The sequence below is a fragment of the Ictidomys tridecemlineatus genome, chromosome 6 (genome assembly GCF_052094955.1).
Source record: "Ictidomys tridecemlineatus isolate mIctTri1 chromosome 6, mIctTri1.hap1, whole genome shotgun sequence".
In the NCBI taxonomy this organism is placed as follows: domain Eukaryota; kingdom Metazoa; phylum Chordata; class Mammalia; order Rodentia; family Sciuridae; genus Ictidomys; species Ictidomys tridecemlineatus.
The window spans coordinates 193475969-193493557 of record NC_135482.1 but is presented as its reverse complement, the minus strand read 5'-3'; the positions used below and the strand labels follow the sequence as shown (position 1 = coordinate 193493557).

The window sequence follows — 17589 nt, the reverse complement described above, 5'->3', positions numbered from 1 at the left end:
GCCGCAAGAGGAGATGGGCTCTCCAACAAGGAGTGGACGCAGAGCGGTCTAAAGTCCCCGAAGCTCAGCACATGGATTCTGAGTCCTCACAGACCAAAGGATCGCAGGAATTAAACATCAAACTGTTGCTGGGAACACATCTTGAACTCCTCAGGGTTACAGCCTTTTGTTTCTCTTCTGTTCCTTCATTTGAATTGGATGAAAGATACCCTAGGGTGAGACCTTCAGTGTGTCATAAACAGTTATGGAAGAGAGAGGCAGGAGGGGTGAGGTCCATGGAGAGGGAGATGGAGACCCTACTTGGTCTTAAGTTTATGAAAAGCAACATAGATTTTAAAATCCACTTGTTTCTTCAGGAAGTTTTCAAGCTCTGAGCTCAGAAGCATTAATGTTAGTTTTGGACTTCATAGGACCACAGCCATCTTTGGAGCAAAACTGAAGTCATTTGAGATTCAACATTCAATCCAGAGGGTAGAGGGGTCCAAAATTCCCATCATCTGGAAACGCAGCTGTTCAACCTCTTTGTTTGTTTTTTTTGTACACTCAGAGTGTAAAGCATTTGATTTTATTAACTAGATATTGTTTGAACAGTTTTAGTCCAACCTCAGTAAGAACTGCTTGAAAAATCTGTCTGGTTGAAACACTTAAAATGACTATTATGAATGGCATTGAATAAAATTATCCAGGTGGCATAATCCATTGGTTAATAGGTCACGCTTAATAGTTATTTCCACTGCTTACCTAAATTATACAGAAGTATGTAATCAACTCTTTTGCAGTTTGGGGTGTTTTGTTGTTATTGTTAATATAATTCTTTTTGTTTTATTATTTCCAGCTACTCACTTAATTAAAAATGTCCTTGCCATAAAAGGCCCAAATTATCTTTGTGAGAGTCCTGTGTTTAATTAATGCTATCAGCCATGGGGAGGTAGATTTAGAGTCATTTTATAAGTGTGGCTCAGATGCCATCCCCATCGCCCTTCGTTGGTTTCCCTCTTGGTAAGATTGGTTTATAAGAAACACATTATCACAATGCTACAGGGACTGAGTGGGTCTCTAGAAGATCTTAGGGAAAGCAGGATCACACTCATCTATTTGTTTTCAGAAAATCCCTTTGGCCGCAAGTGAGGGGATGTGATTAGGAGAAGGAAAGCTTTTAGTAACTGCATAAGAATTTATAAGAGTTTTATGAATTGAGGCTGGGAATGTGGGTTAGTACAGAATTGTCCAAAACAAAAAGCTGAAACAGTGTCTACGAGGGTGACTCATAGCTTAGGGTGGTAAACAGATGAGATTCAGACCTCAGTACGTTCCATGTTCCCCAATGTCCGTGTTCAGACCTTGCTGTGCACCCATGATCTACAGACTTCATAGCCTGTTGGAGGCTGCATTAGGTGGAGAAGTGGTTCTTTAACTCTGATTGTAATTGGAATTAGCTCTTAGGTTTTTAAGAAACATGAGCGTACTAGTTTTGTCTGGATAAATTGAATCAGAATCTAAGATGTAGAATTCAGGCACAGTATTATTTAAAAGCTCCCTAAGTGATTCTATAGAATATTCTGACCTGGGAATCTCTCAGAAAGAGTAGCGAGGAACATCATGAAAAGCCAGGCAGGTGGATTTGCCATTTACTGAGAAACCGAACATATAAAAGTTAATCAGTTTGACAGAGAGGATTATTTTTGTGCTTTTTTGTGTGAACATGTTGAACTTAAAGCACTTGAATGGCCCACCTGATAGATAATGACGCCTCCGAGGCGTTTAGGTCTGTTTTTCTGGATCTCAGAAAGGAGGTACTGATTAAAAACTCACAGTGTATCAGTGATATTTAATGCCATGAGCAAAAATCAGATCTCCCAAGAGAAGCATTGAAAATTTAAGTCACAAGCCTGGGTAACAACAAATTCGGGGCAGAAAAAGAAGGGAGGTGTGCTCATTCTTTACACATAAAGAAAGAGAACCTAGGAATCACATTGGTGCACACACAGGAAGGAGACAGTGCTGCATGTGGTGATTGGATCCAGCCATTGGCTAGGAAACTACATACCAAGGAAAATTGGAAATGCAAAGAGTAAAGTGGCTCCAAACCAAAAGCAGATGAACTCATTTGAACAGCCTTGCAAAGACTCCCCTGCCCTCGAAATGAGGATCAATTTATTATAAGACAGAAAATTACACTTAGGCAGCAGAGATCCCATCAATGTCCTCAGCTTGACCAAAGCTATGGTGCTTTGCATTGTTCTAGAATTTATAACATTTCAATTCTATAAGTTAATTAGCTTGCTTTGAGTCGTTGGAGAACAATGTTGAAACCCTAACGTCTTTCCTATTGGGAAGCATATAATCATAGAGTAAAGAGGATTGCTTTGTATTTTCCTTACTTGCATCTAGGGAAATAAAACAAATCTGCATTTCACAGCCAAGGCATATTTTGGCAGAACCTTTCAGGATTGTAAAGTGCAGAAGTTACTCTAGCCTCTGGAATTTAAATAAGTAGTTTCATTAATTAGGAAACTGTGACCTGGGTCATGCAAGAATTCTCAGTATTTCTGGATTAAATCACTCTGCATCGTAACAATTGACCTTTATCAGTTAAATATACCCAGGGAGAACTTTGATATTGTTACATTTATTATTAATATGTTTTAAATATGTTCTACTCTCTTAAAAACAATTTATTTACAGGGTATTAGCTGCGTTCTCAGATCAGGCCTGGAGGACAGTGGCTTCCATCCCTCTCCTTGCCTGAATGCCAGGTCTGGCACAGGCAGGAGCCACGGGAAAGCATGGCCCATGGCTCCCACTTGTGCATCTGCTGGCTCTGGCAGGTGGCTTCAGGAGAAATCTAGTCCCTATTCTAACTCTGGCCTCAGACCCGGGTGTGGTCTCCAGGTAATCCATCACCTGGAGAGAGTGAAAGAGTGGTAATGGGGTCACTGTGAGAGTCAAATGGAAATTTCCAGGTAAAATTCTGAATATGGAGTTTTCAGAGACAATAAACCATAAATGCAAGATTTTACTGTTGTTATAATCAAAAGAGGTGGAATCTGTTCCCTAAAACTTGAATCCCCTCCTTCCTAATAATAATGAACGTTGAAAGCAGTACACAGAATCTGACCTAGTACTTGCCTTTTCAGAGAAGAAGATGGTTTTGTTGCTGATGTTATAGAAACAGCCGCTTCACTCTGTGTGAAGTGAGTCAGTGATTGCTCTGAGCTGGGACCGGAGCCCTGGTCTCCTGTCCTATACTTCCTCTCACAGAAGTACATACAAAAAAAAGGTCCTTACTTTAACTCTCTCGCCTTCTGATTGGCTACTGTTGAAAGCTGAGTGACTACTTCCTCTTCCTCTCCCCCAAAAGATATTGACATTTGAGTCCCCCTCAAATGAATAGAATATGAATAAAATATAGCTTATGTGGTAAAAGGGACTTGGCAGATGTGATGAAATTATGGATTTTAAAATGGTGTGATCTTCTTGAATTATCCAGGTGGACTCAGTAATCAGACACTATGAAGTTTCCTTTTGTTTCAAGGTGACAGAGAGAGAGAGAGAGTTGAATCCAGAAGAGGACATGGCAGTGTGACCTGGTGTGACAGTTTAGATATGAGGTGTCCCCCCCCCAAAGCTCAGGAGTGAGACAAGGCAAGAAGATTCAGAGGAGAAATGATTGGGTTGTGAGAGTGAATTCATCCGTATGAGAATAGGGATTAACGGAGTGGTGACTGAAGTAGTGGGGTGTGGCTGGAGGAGGTGGAATTGGGGCGTGGCTTTGGGGTACATATTTGTATCTGGTGAGTAGAGTCTCTCTCTGCTTTCTGGTCACCATGTGAGCTGCTTCCCTCTGCCCCACTCTCCCGCCATGATGTCCTGCCTCGCCTGGAGCTGGAGGAAGGGAGCTAGGCTTCTGTGGACTAAGACCTCTGAAATCATAAGCCCTCAAATAAACTGATCCTCCTCGACAGTTGTACTGCTTGGATCCTTTTAGTCACAGTAGCAAAGAAAGCTGACTAAAACACCTGGGAAACAGGACCAGAGTGGTGTGGCCATGAGCAAAGCATGCTTGCAGGCACCACAAAGCAACCGGAAAACCAAGGAATGCATCCCCCTGGGCTTCCAGAAAGAACCAGCGCTGTCCACATCTTGAGTTTAGCCTTGAAAGTCTCATTTCAAGTCTTCTGTTCTCGGAGGATGAATGAATGTTATTTTGAATGACCAAGTCTGTGGGAGTGAGTTACAGCAGCCATAGGAGATGGAAACAGCCACTTCTCACACAATCTTAGAAAATGTGTTCATCCCTGCAAGGTGTTTAAGCCACTGCTGAAATGGCTCCTCCTCAGACAACTTCCATGGAGAAAAAGACAGTTTATACAAAAGATTTAGACACCAAAACGACTTCAGATTTTCAACAGCAGTCTGAAGACTGAAAGGCAATGAACCCACACCTGAGACACCAAGCCAAATAACAGAAGTGCTGGTAGAATAAAGATATTTCCAGACCTGCAGAAATCCCAGATATCTCCTCTATAATCTCATTTCCTCACAATCTATATAGGATGAGCTGCCTTCTAGTGTGGGAGATTTCAAGAAGAAAGAAAGCAGCACCATCAGGAGGCCGTGGGGTGTCCGCAAACTGACAGTGGAAAAGAGGTGCACACACTCAAGAGAATCCGCTGCGGGAACAAGCCCATGGAGGTGGGTCCACTCCTTCAGGAGAAGAGTGACCCAATGTGAGTGAGAACGAGGGTGCGTGAAGATGTGTCCAATGGCTGATGAATAAATGGAAAACTAACTATATTAAAAACAATTTACTCCATGGGGGGAAAATGTAGCATGAAGGATGCTTAATCCTGGTTTCCTATATAGTGTAACTATGAATAGTAGACATAATAGTGCAAATAGGTCAAACAACAATAAGTGCTAGCGAGGATGTGGGGAAAAAGGTACACTCATACATTGCTGGTGGGACTGCAGATAGGTGCGGCCAATATGGAAAGCAGTATGGAGATTCCTTGGAAAGCTGGGAATGGAACCACCATTTGACCCAGCTATTCCCCTTCTCGGACTATACCCCAAAGACCTAAAAAGAACACACTACAGGGAAACAGCCACATCAATGTTTATAGCAGCACAATTCACAATAGCTAGACTGTGGAACCAAACTAGATGCCCTTCAATAGATGAATGGATTAAAAAATGTGGCATTTATACACAACGGAATATTACTCAGCACTAAAAAATAACAAGATCATGGCATTTGCAGGGAAATGGATGGCATTAGAGCAGATTATGCTAAGTGAAGTTAGCCAATCCCTAGAAAACAAATGCCGAATGTCTTCTCTGATATAAGCAGGGTGTCTCAAAATGGGATAGGGAGGAAGAGCATGAGAAGAAGATTACCACTAAATAGAGAAGAGAGGTGGGAGGGAAAAGGAGGGAGAAGGGGAGTTGTACGGAAGATGGAAGGAGAACTTCATTGTTATACAGAATACATGTATGATGTTGTGAGGAGAAAAAGAAAAAAAACGTATGTCACATTAGATTGGGTAGAGAGAAGTGATGGGAGGGGAGGGGAGGGTAAGCGGGGACAGGAAGGGCAACAGAATAGAACAGACATTATGATTGCTGTATGTATATAGGTGACTCTATGGCCAGTGTGATTCTGCAATCTGTACAGTCAGAAAACTGAGAAATGATACCCCAATTGATTCAAGTGTATGAATTGCCAAGATCATTGTAATGTCATGTGTAGCTAATAATAAAAATAGTGTAAATAAGACTAAACAATGGTATGTGCATTTTCATGTGCAAGCATAGATGGGCCTGGGAAAGGAAAAAGAGCCATATTACAATTTTAGAAAACAAATCATGACTACATTTGAGGATAATATAATATTGCTATTTAGAAATTTGGGAGTAAAGAGCAAAGACGTGGCCAAAGTCTTTAAAATGAGATGAGGCCAGCCTAAGGAGCTCGTGCTAGTTATTTATTTAAAAGCCTGTGGTCTAGTGCAGCACATACCTGTAATCCCAGTGACCATGGAGGCTGAGGCAGGAGGATTGTCAGTTTAAGGCCAACCTCAGCAACTTAGAAAGACCTTGTTTTCAAATAAATTAAACTTAAAAAGGCCTGGTGATGTTGCTTAATGACAGGGTGCTTCTAGGTTCAAGCCCCAGTAGCCAAAATAAAAAAAATAGAGGTTTAAAATTCTATTATAAAAAATGTAAAGTGTGACAATAGTGGCTCACACATACACACAAAGGTAGTCAATTCCACTATCAATTTTATGTATGCAAACTATGACATACCAGTTAAAGCCTATAATAATGGTGAGATATGAAAGAGGAAAAAGACAACAACACCCCCATTGTAAGAATGAACTTAATCCCACTACTGAGGTCACCTGTACCCTATGGCACAGTAAGTCCCTCCCCCAATCCCTGTGTGAACAACCTGGAGGGACACCTTCCAGAGGCCCAAGGGATTTTATGTGACAACATGTCTTACCATGTTTAGCTGGCAAAATAAAAAATACATGTATATACACACACACACACACACACACACACACACACAGGCAAATAAAATGACAACCTAAGTTGCATAAGAATAATATATAAATAAAATGTGGTAAAAGCAAGAGAAGCAAGGAGCAACAGAAGTCATATGATTATATTGACATATGTAAACAAAAGTAGATATCCAGTATTAAAGATCATGCTGTAGCAGAAGAAATGGAATGAGAATTGTAGCAAAAAATTAGTTACATTTAAAGTATAAACACAAAACATGAATCCATTATCATTAGAGTTTATGAATCAAGAAGCACATAAACATCTCGTTTAATGGAAATTTATTATGTACCAAAATGCCTGCGTCAGTTGGTTTGAGAAGAAAACTGAGAATGAAGTATGAAAAGTAATCAGTAAAATGAAAAAGGTACTTCCATGGAATTGAAAACAGCAAAACAGCAAATGGATTAAGAAATATATTCAAATATATTCTTAGTATGGTCTTAACCAATAACAAAATTGAAAATAATAATCAGAACAACACTATTGAGTAGCTAGAGGTACTGGATGCTCTGTAAGTTGTGACAAGGTATTTAAACATAAAATAGTGGTTTCTATAACATTTTCTGCTAATAAAATAAATTCCTTAGGAGCTCATAGTGGATAGAGGGTTATAAACTTTAAATCAGGAAATATATTTATATTTACACATATACACATATGACTACAATTTATATATATATATGAGTATCAACAACATCAATTTGTTGTGCATATTTACTGTAATGAACACAGTAAATTTGTAGGGGATTTACTTCTTTCCACGTAAATATTCTTTTGACTAGAATCTAAGAGAGTATTACAAGGCATTCCAATAATATAAATAAAGTCACCAGTCTTACGTATAAGGACTGAGGATGGTCTACAGAGGTAGAGTGCTTGCCTAGCATCCATTGCCTAGAGGCCCTGGGTTGAAACCCATTCCCGGGAGAAAACCAAACAAATAAATAAATAAACAATAAATAAAGTAGGTGTTTTAATAAAAGACCAATAGAAGAGAGGAAGGGAATAGGAGGAGGCAGGCAGAAACAAACAAACAAAAAAAGAGCCAATTGTACTCCATGCATGTGTGGTTATATCAAAATGAACCCCAGGGTAAGCGTAGCTGTAATTCATCAATAAAAACATTAAGAAGATTGAAGATAGGTATCTTGAAGTAACACAGAGAAGAACAGCTTTGAAACAGAAAAGCTTTAGGAAAAAACTCATGGGAAGAGCTGGAAACAATCTATAAATCCATTGGAGATGAATAATGAAGTGAGTCAAAAAATATCTATTAAAAAGGAGGGCTGGAGTAGAGAAAGTACCTTAATAGGTACATGAAAACTCGAATATAATTAATTCTAAATCATAAACTCACTAATCTATCTAGAATTCTCTTACTATTGAACCCCAAATGAGTTAGTAACGGGCACCTCAAGCTCTGTTCTCCTTCTGTAATTCTCTAAACACATTTTCACATGTTCTCATCAAAGCTATAGAAATATAACACAAAAACTCCTTTGTACTTTTAAGGCAAATTTTTCAAGTTAAACTCCTTTTCACAGTCTCTTGAAAGAAATGCTATTGTTCTTTCCAAATATGAGACCAACTGTCTTTTCATTAGGGAGTTTTCTTGTCCTGAATTATCTTATCTGCTTCTGTGGGTTTTGACTGTCCATATTTAATAGCTGTTCCTTTCATTTATTCTGCAGTTTGGGCTGTTATTAATTCCCATTGCAAAAATGTTTCTATTATTTATTCATCTTTTTATGACAATTATATAGCCAGTTCTTTTCATTACAAATGTCATTTCAGTGTCTATGTGTTTCATCAAGATACACATTTCAGTATTATTTGACAATATCTTTGATGAAGAAATGGGTATTGATATAAATTTAAGATGCATGTTTTAAAAAATGATTCATATATAGGGAATATAGAGATTATAGATGATTTATTATACAATATAATCTTTAAAATCCATTAATATTTGTCTATAAAATGCAGATTGGTTTAGAATTGTTGACTCTTAAAATTTTTCTTCCTCAGCTAATAATTTATACACTGTATATTATTACCACCTAATAGGATTAATTAGGTGTTAAAGTGCATCTTTATATTGAAAGGGAATTAAAAGTTTCTCCTGAGCCTACTCTGGCTGAAGTTCAGCTCTTTGCTAGTGCTACTCTTTGTCTTATACTTCCAAGGGCTTAAAGTGCCTCCTCACCTGTATATAAATAAGATTTATGTTTAATGTGTCAAATGACCTGCTATTCAAATTTCCACTTGGCATATCAGTGAACTTACACTTCTAGAAATTTATTCCATAGAATAATGATATCTTAATTTTATGAACTTATTTGTTGAGCTATATTTCTGTCATTTAGTTATAATTCTGAAATTATATATATATATAATGATACATAATAACTATATATAATATATATGTATACATATATATATATATATTTCCTTGACTGTTGAAAATATCAGTCTTCTATCATTTTATTGACCCGCTAATATTCATGTTTTCCTTGCTGTCATCTTAATTTGGGTTGAATTTTTAAGTATCCTTATCTATTGTCTTAGTTCATTTTTAAAGTGAAAGTACTTTTTTTTTTCTTTCTCCAGGTACTGAAAGTGATAAATTGTTTACAGAAGATCTATTGTCACATTATTGAGAAACAGAAGTGGTAGAAAACTGATTACCAAAACCAATTCACTATCAAGATAGGTACATTTCATCTGAAGAATTATAGGGCTCTAAGAGAAATAAAATTTGATTGGAACATAATTGGTAAACAAGAGTTCTGTCACTTGTGAAAGCCAAATAGATTAATCTAACTCTAAAGTTGAGTTTCTAAACTTCTACTGAAAGGGATAATACTTTTAAAATGCTTACTCACATACTCCAATTCCAATACTCCCCAATTCAGAGAAAAATACATAGAAAGAAGACATTTAAATAGTCATTATTAAACTTGTCCCACGGTGGGGACGTGCCGTTGGATACTAGAGCTCATGTTGGTGGGAGATGATCCTCCTCCTCCTAGAGTTTTGCTCTGTCTATGTCATCCAGGATGGGGCCATTGTGAGAAGTCTGGTGAGAAGGAGGCAGATTGGGGTGAGAGGAGGTCACAAGAATTGGTGATTCACAGAAAAGGGGCTAAAGTGGGAAGTCTGGGAAGTTTTGACATATGGTGCTGTGCCAGGAATGGGCACTGCTAATTATCTATGCTTATTTCTTTATCAACAGTGTCTTTGAACCACAATAGACATCCTCAGTGACCCCGAGGCCTGCGGTGCTGACCCTCTGAATTAGAAACACTGAATGCAAACCAGCAAGAAGTGCTCGAAGCCTTGTTATTTTTGAACTACAAAATGGCTTATACAGTTAAAAATAGAAATCTCAATACATGTGTCAACACTTAGATAAATGAAACACTGAGGGTCTTCTTTCAAATCCAGCATCCTCACTAACATAGAGAGCATTACTCACTCACGGAGGGTCAAGTAATTGCCACTGGGGTCCTGGACAAAATAGCTCCTCTAACAGAAGCTATTATCTCTTAATTGCCTCTTACTGGTATCTTAACTTATATTTAGAATTACACGGAATCAATATTAGTTATAATTTTATTCAAATGTGAATCTGCATGCTTATTTTCCATTCGTTTTACATGCACACCTCAAGAGAGGTAAAAACCTATGTAATTTTGTACTGAATATTCCAAAAACAAACAGTGATAAATGATGATAATTTAGGTTTATGGACAAGATGGAAGTTATTCAGTTGCAATCTTTAGTAGAAATACTTTTTTGTTATAATTTCAAAAATTGCCCGCCAGAAAAACAGATTTCCACCACCGTTATGGTTAAAAATGCAGGAGCTCAAAATGATTTGGAAGAGATGAACATGATTTTAAATGGTACAGTACTTTACATCAGACACATAATAAATCTGGGCATTTAAACAGTTAGACATATTTATTCAAATTAAATCTAAAACAGAGTCTACAAGGCACACACTATTTTAAAAGTGTTCCTAATTATCCTTATATTAGAGCTTACCTTTTTCTTATTTTAAAATCTTGCATGATTTATCTAATTAGAATACAGTCAAATTATATAGAAGAATCCTGATGATTAAAACATGTCTGGGGAGCCCTCTGGTGTGCTAGTTCATAAAATGATCCAGAAAACCTGGATTATTTCCCTTCAGGAATTCATGCCCTGCGTCATTGGATAACCATTCATGGAATGCTTTAAGAGCCCACATGAAGTACTGGATGAAGGAGGCTGTGATTCTAGTGATGATAATTACCCAGAGGGCTTAAAACACATGCTTCCTATCGGCACAATGAATATGTCTGTAGGCACAAGTTCCTCCCATATGTACAATCCCTACCTTGCAAACCTCCTTTTAAATCCACTACGAGGAGAAGTTGACCCTGCATTTTAAAATAGGTCAACTGACCATTTTTAAAATAATAAGTATTTACCCTGGATCTTCTGCATCTGATCCAGATTGTCCTTCAAAGACATCACCTTGGAAGACATTATGTTTATTTCACCATTGATATGGCTAGCAATATTATGAAGAGAATACACTGAGGGTCCTGAATATCCTAAGTGGCTGAATCCAGGCCTCAGGTCATGTGTCACTTATGAACAATGATCTTTTGATATCTTTTTTGAAGTAATAAAGTACTTCCCCTTTGAATAACCATTCAGATTTGCCTCCTTTGAAAGCTTTTTTTTTAAATTTGTTATAATTAGTTATAATTGATAGTAGAATGTATTTTGATACCTTGTATATACATGGAGTATGACTTCTCATTCTTATGGTTACATATGATGTAGAGTTACACAGGTCATGTAGTCATATATGCCATGCACAGAGGGTAATAATTTAGGAAGCTTTTGTTTTTCTTCTTTGGAGTTTCAGCTCAGTGATCTCTCTTTCCTGAAATTATCCAGTATTGCAGACACTGCCCTGCTCCTACAAGAGGGCAGCATTTCCTCCCACTTAAGAGACTGCCTCCTGACAGAGTGTCTTGCCTCTTACATTAGATCATGGGTCCTAAGAAATCAGAAACTTTATTATATCTCTGAATAACACAAGGCCTATGACATGGCACATTAAAAGAGTGTGTTGACCAAAAATATTTGTCTGAATATACATGGCAAAGAAAACTGTAGATCCTACTTGGTATTGTAAAATGGTTCCAGGTTCCATATAAAATTACTATTAAACCTGAAGTCCTAGTAGCCACCAGTCAATAGGTGTAGCTTGGATAAGGAGGGCAGAATTTGAAGACATGAAGACAGTTGGTGTTGCTTCTGTTTTCTTTCATTCCTAAGCCATTTATTATTTTGAAGCCACCTGTATTTGTTGTATGCTGTGTGTCAAAAGTTGATTTGGTTCTAGAGTAAGAAAAATAAAGCTCAAACTCTGCTCACTTGTCCACAAACTGGCCCTACAGGAAGCTCGGGGTAAGAGAGAGACTTGTCTCATTTGCTTAGGTTCTGGTAATTGAAAGCAAAGCAGAAATTTACCTTGTAAATTATAATTACACACCATCTAATACAAACCTCATTTTTTCTGTGAGGCCTTTCCTGACACTTTATGTACCCATGGCTAATAATTTCTACTGCCACAATTCCAAGGCATTCAATTTTCAACTCTTATTTTATTTATCTTCTTATAATATAATTATATGTTCTTAATAGCATGAATTCTTCATTGACACAACACAAATATTCTAATATATGAATAAACAGTGATGTTCTCTATAAGAAGTTAATATGAAATATCAGGACAAAAATTGCAGTATTATCTAAAATTAATTATAAGTAATATGAGGGCTGGGATGTGGCTCAAGTGGTAGCGCACTCACCTGGCATGCGTGTGGCCCGGGTTCGATCCTCAGCACCACATACAAAAAAACAAAGATGTTGTGTCCGCCGAGAACTAAAAAATAAATATTAAAAAATTCTCTCTCTCTCTCTCTCTCTCTCTCTCTCTCTCTCTCTCTCTCTCTCTCCCACTCTTTCTAAAAAAAAAAGAAATTTATTAAAGAAAAGTAATATGAAAACAAGACATCCTTAAAGTCAGCTATTAAAAAACTGTGTTTTTGCATCAGATGATCATATTTTGATGTTTCAAAACAAATGCTTCTAAAAGTGAGACTGGGAGCCATAGATAAATTATGCAGGTTTACAGGTAGAGCATACATGGGATATAGAAAGTCCACATTCAGTTTTCCTGTATTTGGAGAAGTGGGTATACTTTGATTAGGAATAAAGAAAGCTATTGTCAGGCATAACTCTAGGCAAACTTATTCATAAAAAGAGCCTATTAATCTTATTTCTCTCCACACGAACTCTACTACAAAAATTCTACTCAGGTCTCTCCAACCTAATATAGCATTTTGCTCTAGTGAACAATCAGTCCATAAATTTAACTTAAACATCACAAATTAGATATAAGCAAACCAACCAACAAAAAATGAGGATATATCCGCATGTAGGATTTGGAGCCAAGTAAATATGCTAATTTGAGCGGGCACTCATGCATAGTGAATTATATTCTAATCCATACCACAATTTCTTTTTTCAGCTGTTTTGCTCAGTAGACTCTGGCATAATTTGTCTTGAATAGAAAGAACAACACTACTGCTCTTTTCATTTCCAAGAATTCCAAAACACAAGGGTGGAAAAATAGCTCTATAACTTCTGTTACAGGAACACAATACCCAACATATGGGAACTGATATATGGGTTCCTTGGGCAGGATTCAATATACTTTCTGGGTATCACCCAGAGTTACACAGAAAAACACTTCTGCCCCTTGTTCCACCCTCAGTGAGTGATTATTCACTTTCATTAAAGTTCCTACCTCTCTATACTGCTGACCTTGAGCTTATTCTTCCACCCATCTGCCACCTAGAAATATATTTCAATCTAGCTATGGAACAGGAATTGATAATACCATCATAGTTTCAAATATGTTTTATCTGTTTTCTCTACTCTGTTTACTGTCTTGGTTAATGGAATCAAAGAAAGTAGGCCAAGACCTTTAATGTTCGCAATACTATTTTTTTTTCGGATTGATTTATAAAATTTAGTTTTCTATGCCCTATGCAGTCTGACACACTTTGCTGTCTCCATCTTGGACACAGAGTCTGTATAGTTATTTAACATTGCACACAAAACTTTCCCTAATCAGACCCAAGTATTTACCTAGTTTATTTTCTGCAACATCACTTCAAACAAGTTCATGAATGCAATGGCTTCAAACTGCCAATCTACTGCTCATTTCTTTGAGCACAGGGTATAGCATATTTCCCATGCTAGTGAAATATTGGCATGTTCTCTTTTTCTAATTGTCTTTCCATGGGCTTTTCCAGTCAGGTTATTGGGTGACTTGTTCCCTTCTTTTACAATCTCTATTCATTATGAAATTTACCCTTTTGGCTAAAGTCTGCATTGAATGTATTTTTCCCAAATCTGTGGAGTGTCTTTTGACTTTTCGGGGGTTTTCCTATGAAGTGTTCAATTTCATTTTCTGAGCATGCCATTCTTTTATGTTCAGACACTCTCCTCTTTTCAGAGTTTTAAGTTTCCCAAGATTCTTACAGGAGAACTGTAGTTTCAGTTTTCAGTCTTGACATTATTTGATCAGTTTCAACCCCTCCTCCTTCTTGTTAAAATATGTGTCTGGTTTTATTATTTTTCCTAGGTAATAGTAAATATTAAGTTGCATTAGCTGCATTTGTTAATCATCCATATTTTCCTCTACTGAATGGAAATGGTCAACATCATCACATATTAAATTCTTATGTAACCTAGATACAGGATCTGGTTTCTCTATTCAGTTACATTCATATATTTGTTAATTTCATTGATATTATATGTCTATAATATAGATAAGATTTCCAGTAGTTTTATGCTATGTAATGCTTCTCCTTGTTCAATTTTTCTTTTTTTTCCTACTTTCAATTTGTCTCAATTTTTTTCTCTGTCTGGATTCCCTCTCCACTCTTGGGATAAGGTTGTAGCAAAAGTTTTCTCCTAGAAAGAAGGTCTTTGTTATGGGAAGAACTGGCCGTGTATTTCACATGGTTGACTATTCCTCTCCCTATCCCAGAGTTTTAAAAGTATCTTCCTAGGATCATTATCCTAAGGCACTAATAGAGCTCTGGAGAGCAAGCTCATGACATGTGCCACTTCATCTACAAAACTTCAACCACCAGGTTGTCTCACTCTTATTAACAAAATTTAGTGTCCAAAAAGTAAAAATGACCACTGAAGTGGGAATGTAGGACATCAGCAATTTCTGCCATAGGGTAGGAGGTATCAGGTTTACCTCTGGTACCCAGGTCTCCAAATATCAGGGTAGTACTACATGCATACATCGTACCAGTTAGGTCAACTGGAAAGGGAAAAAAAAATCACAACTCTAAGGAAACGTACACAATGAACTCCAAAATCTTGGCTTTTATAGTTTTTTTTTTTTTCCAGTAAAATGAATATGGAATCCTTGGACCACAAAAAAACATAGGGGAAGCAAATGCACAAAAACATCTTGGAACAACTTGGTGGATCACTAAACAAAGAGATGAGAAGACAAACAATCCAAAGCACATATGCCTGAATGATGATATACTGATGGGTCACAGGAACCCAGAGAAGCAATCCCTGAAGGCCGAAGCTGGAGCCTTAGAAGCCAAAATGGAGGTGAAGTAACACAGGAATAAAACCCCAAACACACACAAAAAAAATGCATGAACACACTCTCCTACAAATAAACGATTAAATCGTGAAATAAAAAGAGGAAGGATAAATGAATATAGTATGTCAATGATCTCCAAATATATTCTATAGATGCTGCATCTCTGGGGAATGGAGTAAAACTTTTAATTTCTTAGTGGTGGGCTGTATATAGTGACTTCCTCCCAAAGACTTTAGAATGGAACAGGGAGGTAACTTTATAGTGGCAAAGCTAGACAAACACCATTTAGGGCAAGCAATTGAGTTTAATACTACAGGGATAAGTGTTTCTCATCTTTGATATAAGATCTTTGGAATCTTTGCTGTGAGAATTTACTTATATGACTTTCCTCTCAAAACTCATAATCCCAATCTATCCAATTAGAAAAGCATATGGCACACCCTCAATAAGGGACATTCTGCAAAATGCTGCCAAGCACGCTTCAAAACTCGGATGATTACTAAAGACAAGAAATGGCTAAGAAACTGATAGTCAACAGATGTATTCCAAAACATTACAGTTATATATGTCTTGTATATTCTAGGGCTCCTGGAATCTAAAAGGACATTAGGTGAAACCTAAAAGAATCCAAATAAAATCTAGTCTTTACTTAACAATAGTGTGTCATTTTTGGTTCATTACTTAGAACATGTAAACCTTGTTAATATTTGACGTTATGATCACAGGAAACAGAATTTGAGGTATATGGTATTTCTTTGCACTATTTTCTCCATTTTTCAATGTACCTAAATTATTACAAAACAAAAAATTAAATAATTTTATGTGAAACAGGCATAAATATGTCCATAGAAAGAAGAAAATGTAAAGATGTGTCCAAATATATTGTAGTTATTTTCTTAGGTCATCATATACTACAGGGGAAGTAGCATATCATTCACAAATGTTTCCTTTAAAAATGTCAGTTTTCCCAAGAGAATTCTACTTTTCTGCTGTGCTCAGTTCAGAATTGAAGAATGATTTCCTGTATTAACATGATAACTCAGAAAAGTCATGTCCTGAGAACTTTCTAGGGAGTCAGAGTTCACGGGCCCTCAATATCTATCAGAAGCTCAGCAGAGGGAAACTACACTTCTGTGATATTACTGCAATGAAATGAAATCCATCTATTCTGCTAAGCAATCTGGAATGTTGACCTTAGTAATTTTTTGTGGTCATGATCTCTTGCTTAGTTTCTCAAACACTGTTGCCTAAAATATTCTGTATTCTTTTCCCTTCAAACATTACTTTTACTTTTTCTTTTTCCACTTTCTGCACCATAAAAAAAAAAATCGTTTTCAGATACGTCATTAAGATGAGATTCAGAGATCTTACACCCAACTATCCTGGGCTGAGGATCAGGTATAATGGCCACCTGGAGCCTTCGTATCAGTTTGAGTTATGTTGTTTTGGATTTCTCTGCAGCCTGACTTATTTTCAAGGATAATAGAAGATCCAGCAACCTCATGCTCAGATCAGTTTCCTCTGTCATGGCCTTTCCTTGAGGATATTGTACATTACATTACAGAGCGTCCTCATCCCCAGGGTTCCTGAGGGAATGATCTTTATATTCTTAATGTCAGGAAGTGGGAGAATGAGAAATGGGAATGCATGCTCAATTCCTTACCTTATTTTAGAAAAGAGTCAGAAGTTATTACATTTAGCTTAAATTTGATTCTGTTTGGAAATATAAGTTAAGGTAATATGTTGAGAAATACAAAAGCTATTTTTAAAAATGTAGTGAAGACAGGATGAATCTTTTGACTGCAGAAAATAAAAGTAAATGTAATACATTGAGCCAAAGAAAAAAATAGATTAAAAGCAGCAAAACACACTTTAAACATAAGATGACTGAGATAAAATCTCTGTATCAATTATGACAAACATGGTTCAAGCTATTTTTAATAAAAAAAAACAAGGAATTTCCTGAGGTACTACACTTCTTATACAGTAGAAATGTCCTATTTATCTTCTGGCTGATGGTTCTATGGGCACATTCACTTGAACTTCTTGCTTATGATTTGGGCTTTTTACCTATTTTCATCTATTATCTACTTTAATAAAGCTTTCTTTTTTTCAAAATAAGTATATGCAACATAATAGTAAATATGCCAAACGTGAAAAAAAAATTTAGAAAATAAAGCATTGGCCCCAAGCATAAGAAAGAGGAAAATAACTATGGCTATGTTTATATTGGAAAATAAGAATTTGAGAGACAAAATAGATTAAACAGGAGAAGAACGTTCCATAAAAGATATTTC

The 17589-nt window shown here is 36.7% G+C and overlaps 1 long non-coding RNA gene across 1 annotated transcript in view; it reads right to left on the bottom strand.

Annotated features, from left to right (window-relative positions):
* LOC144378447 (uncharacterized) overlaps positions 1 to 17589 on the bottom strand; it is a 47384-nt gene that overhangs the window by 17221 nt on the left and 12574 nt on the right. The gene's annotated exons all lie outside the window — the stretch shown is intronic.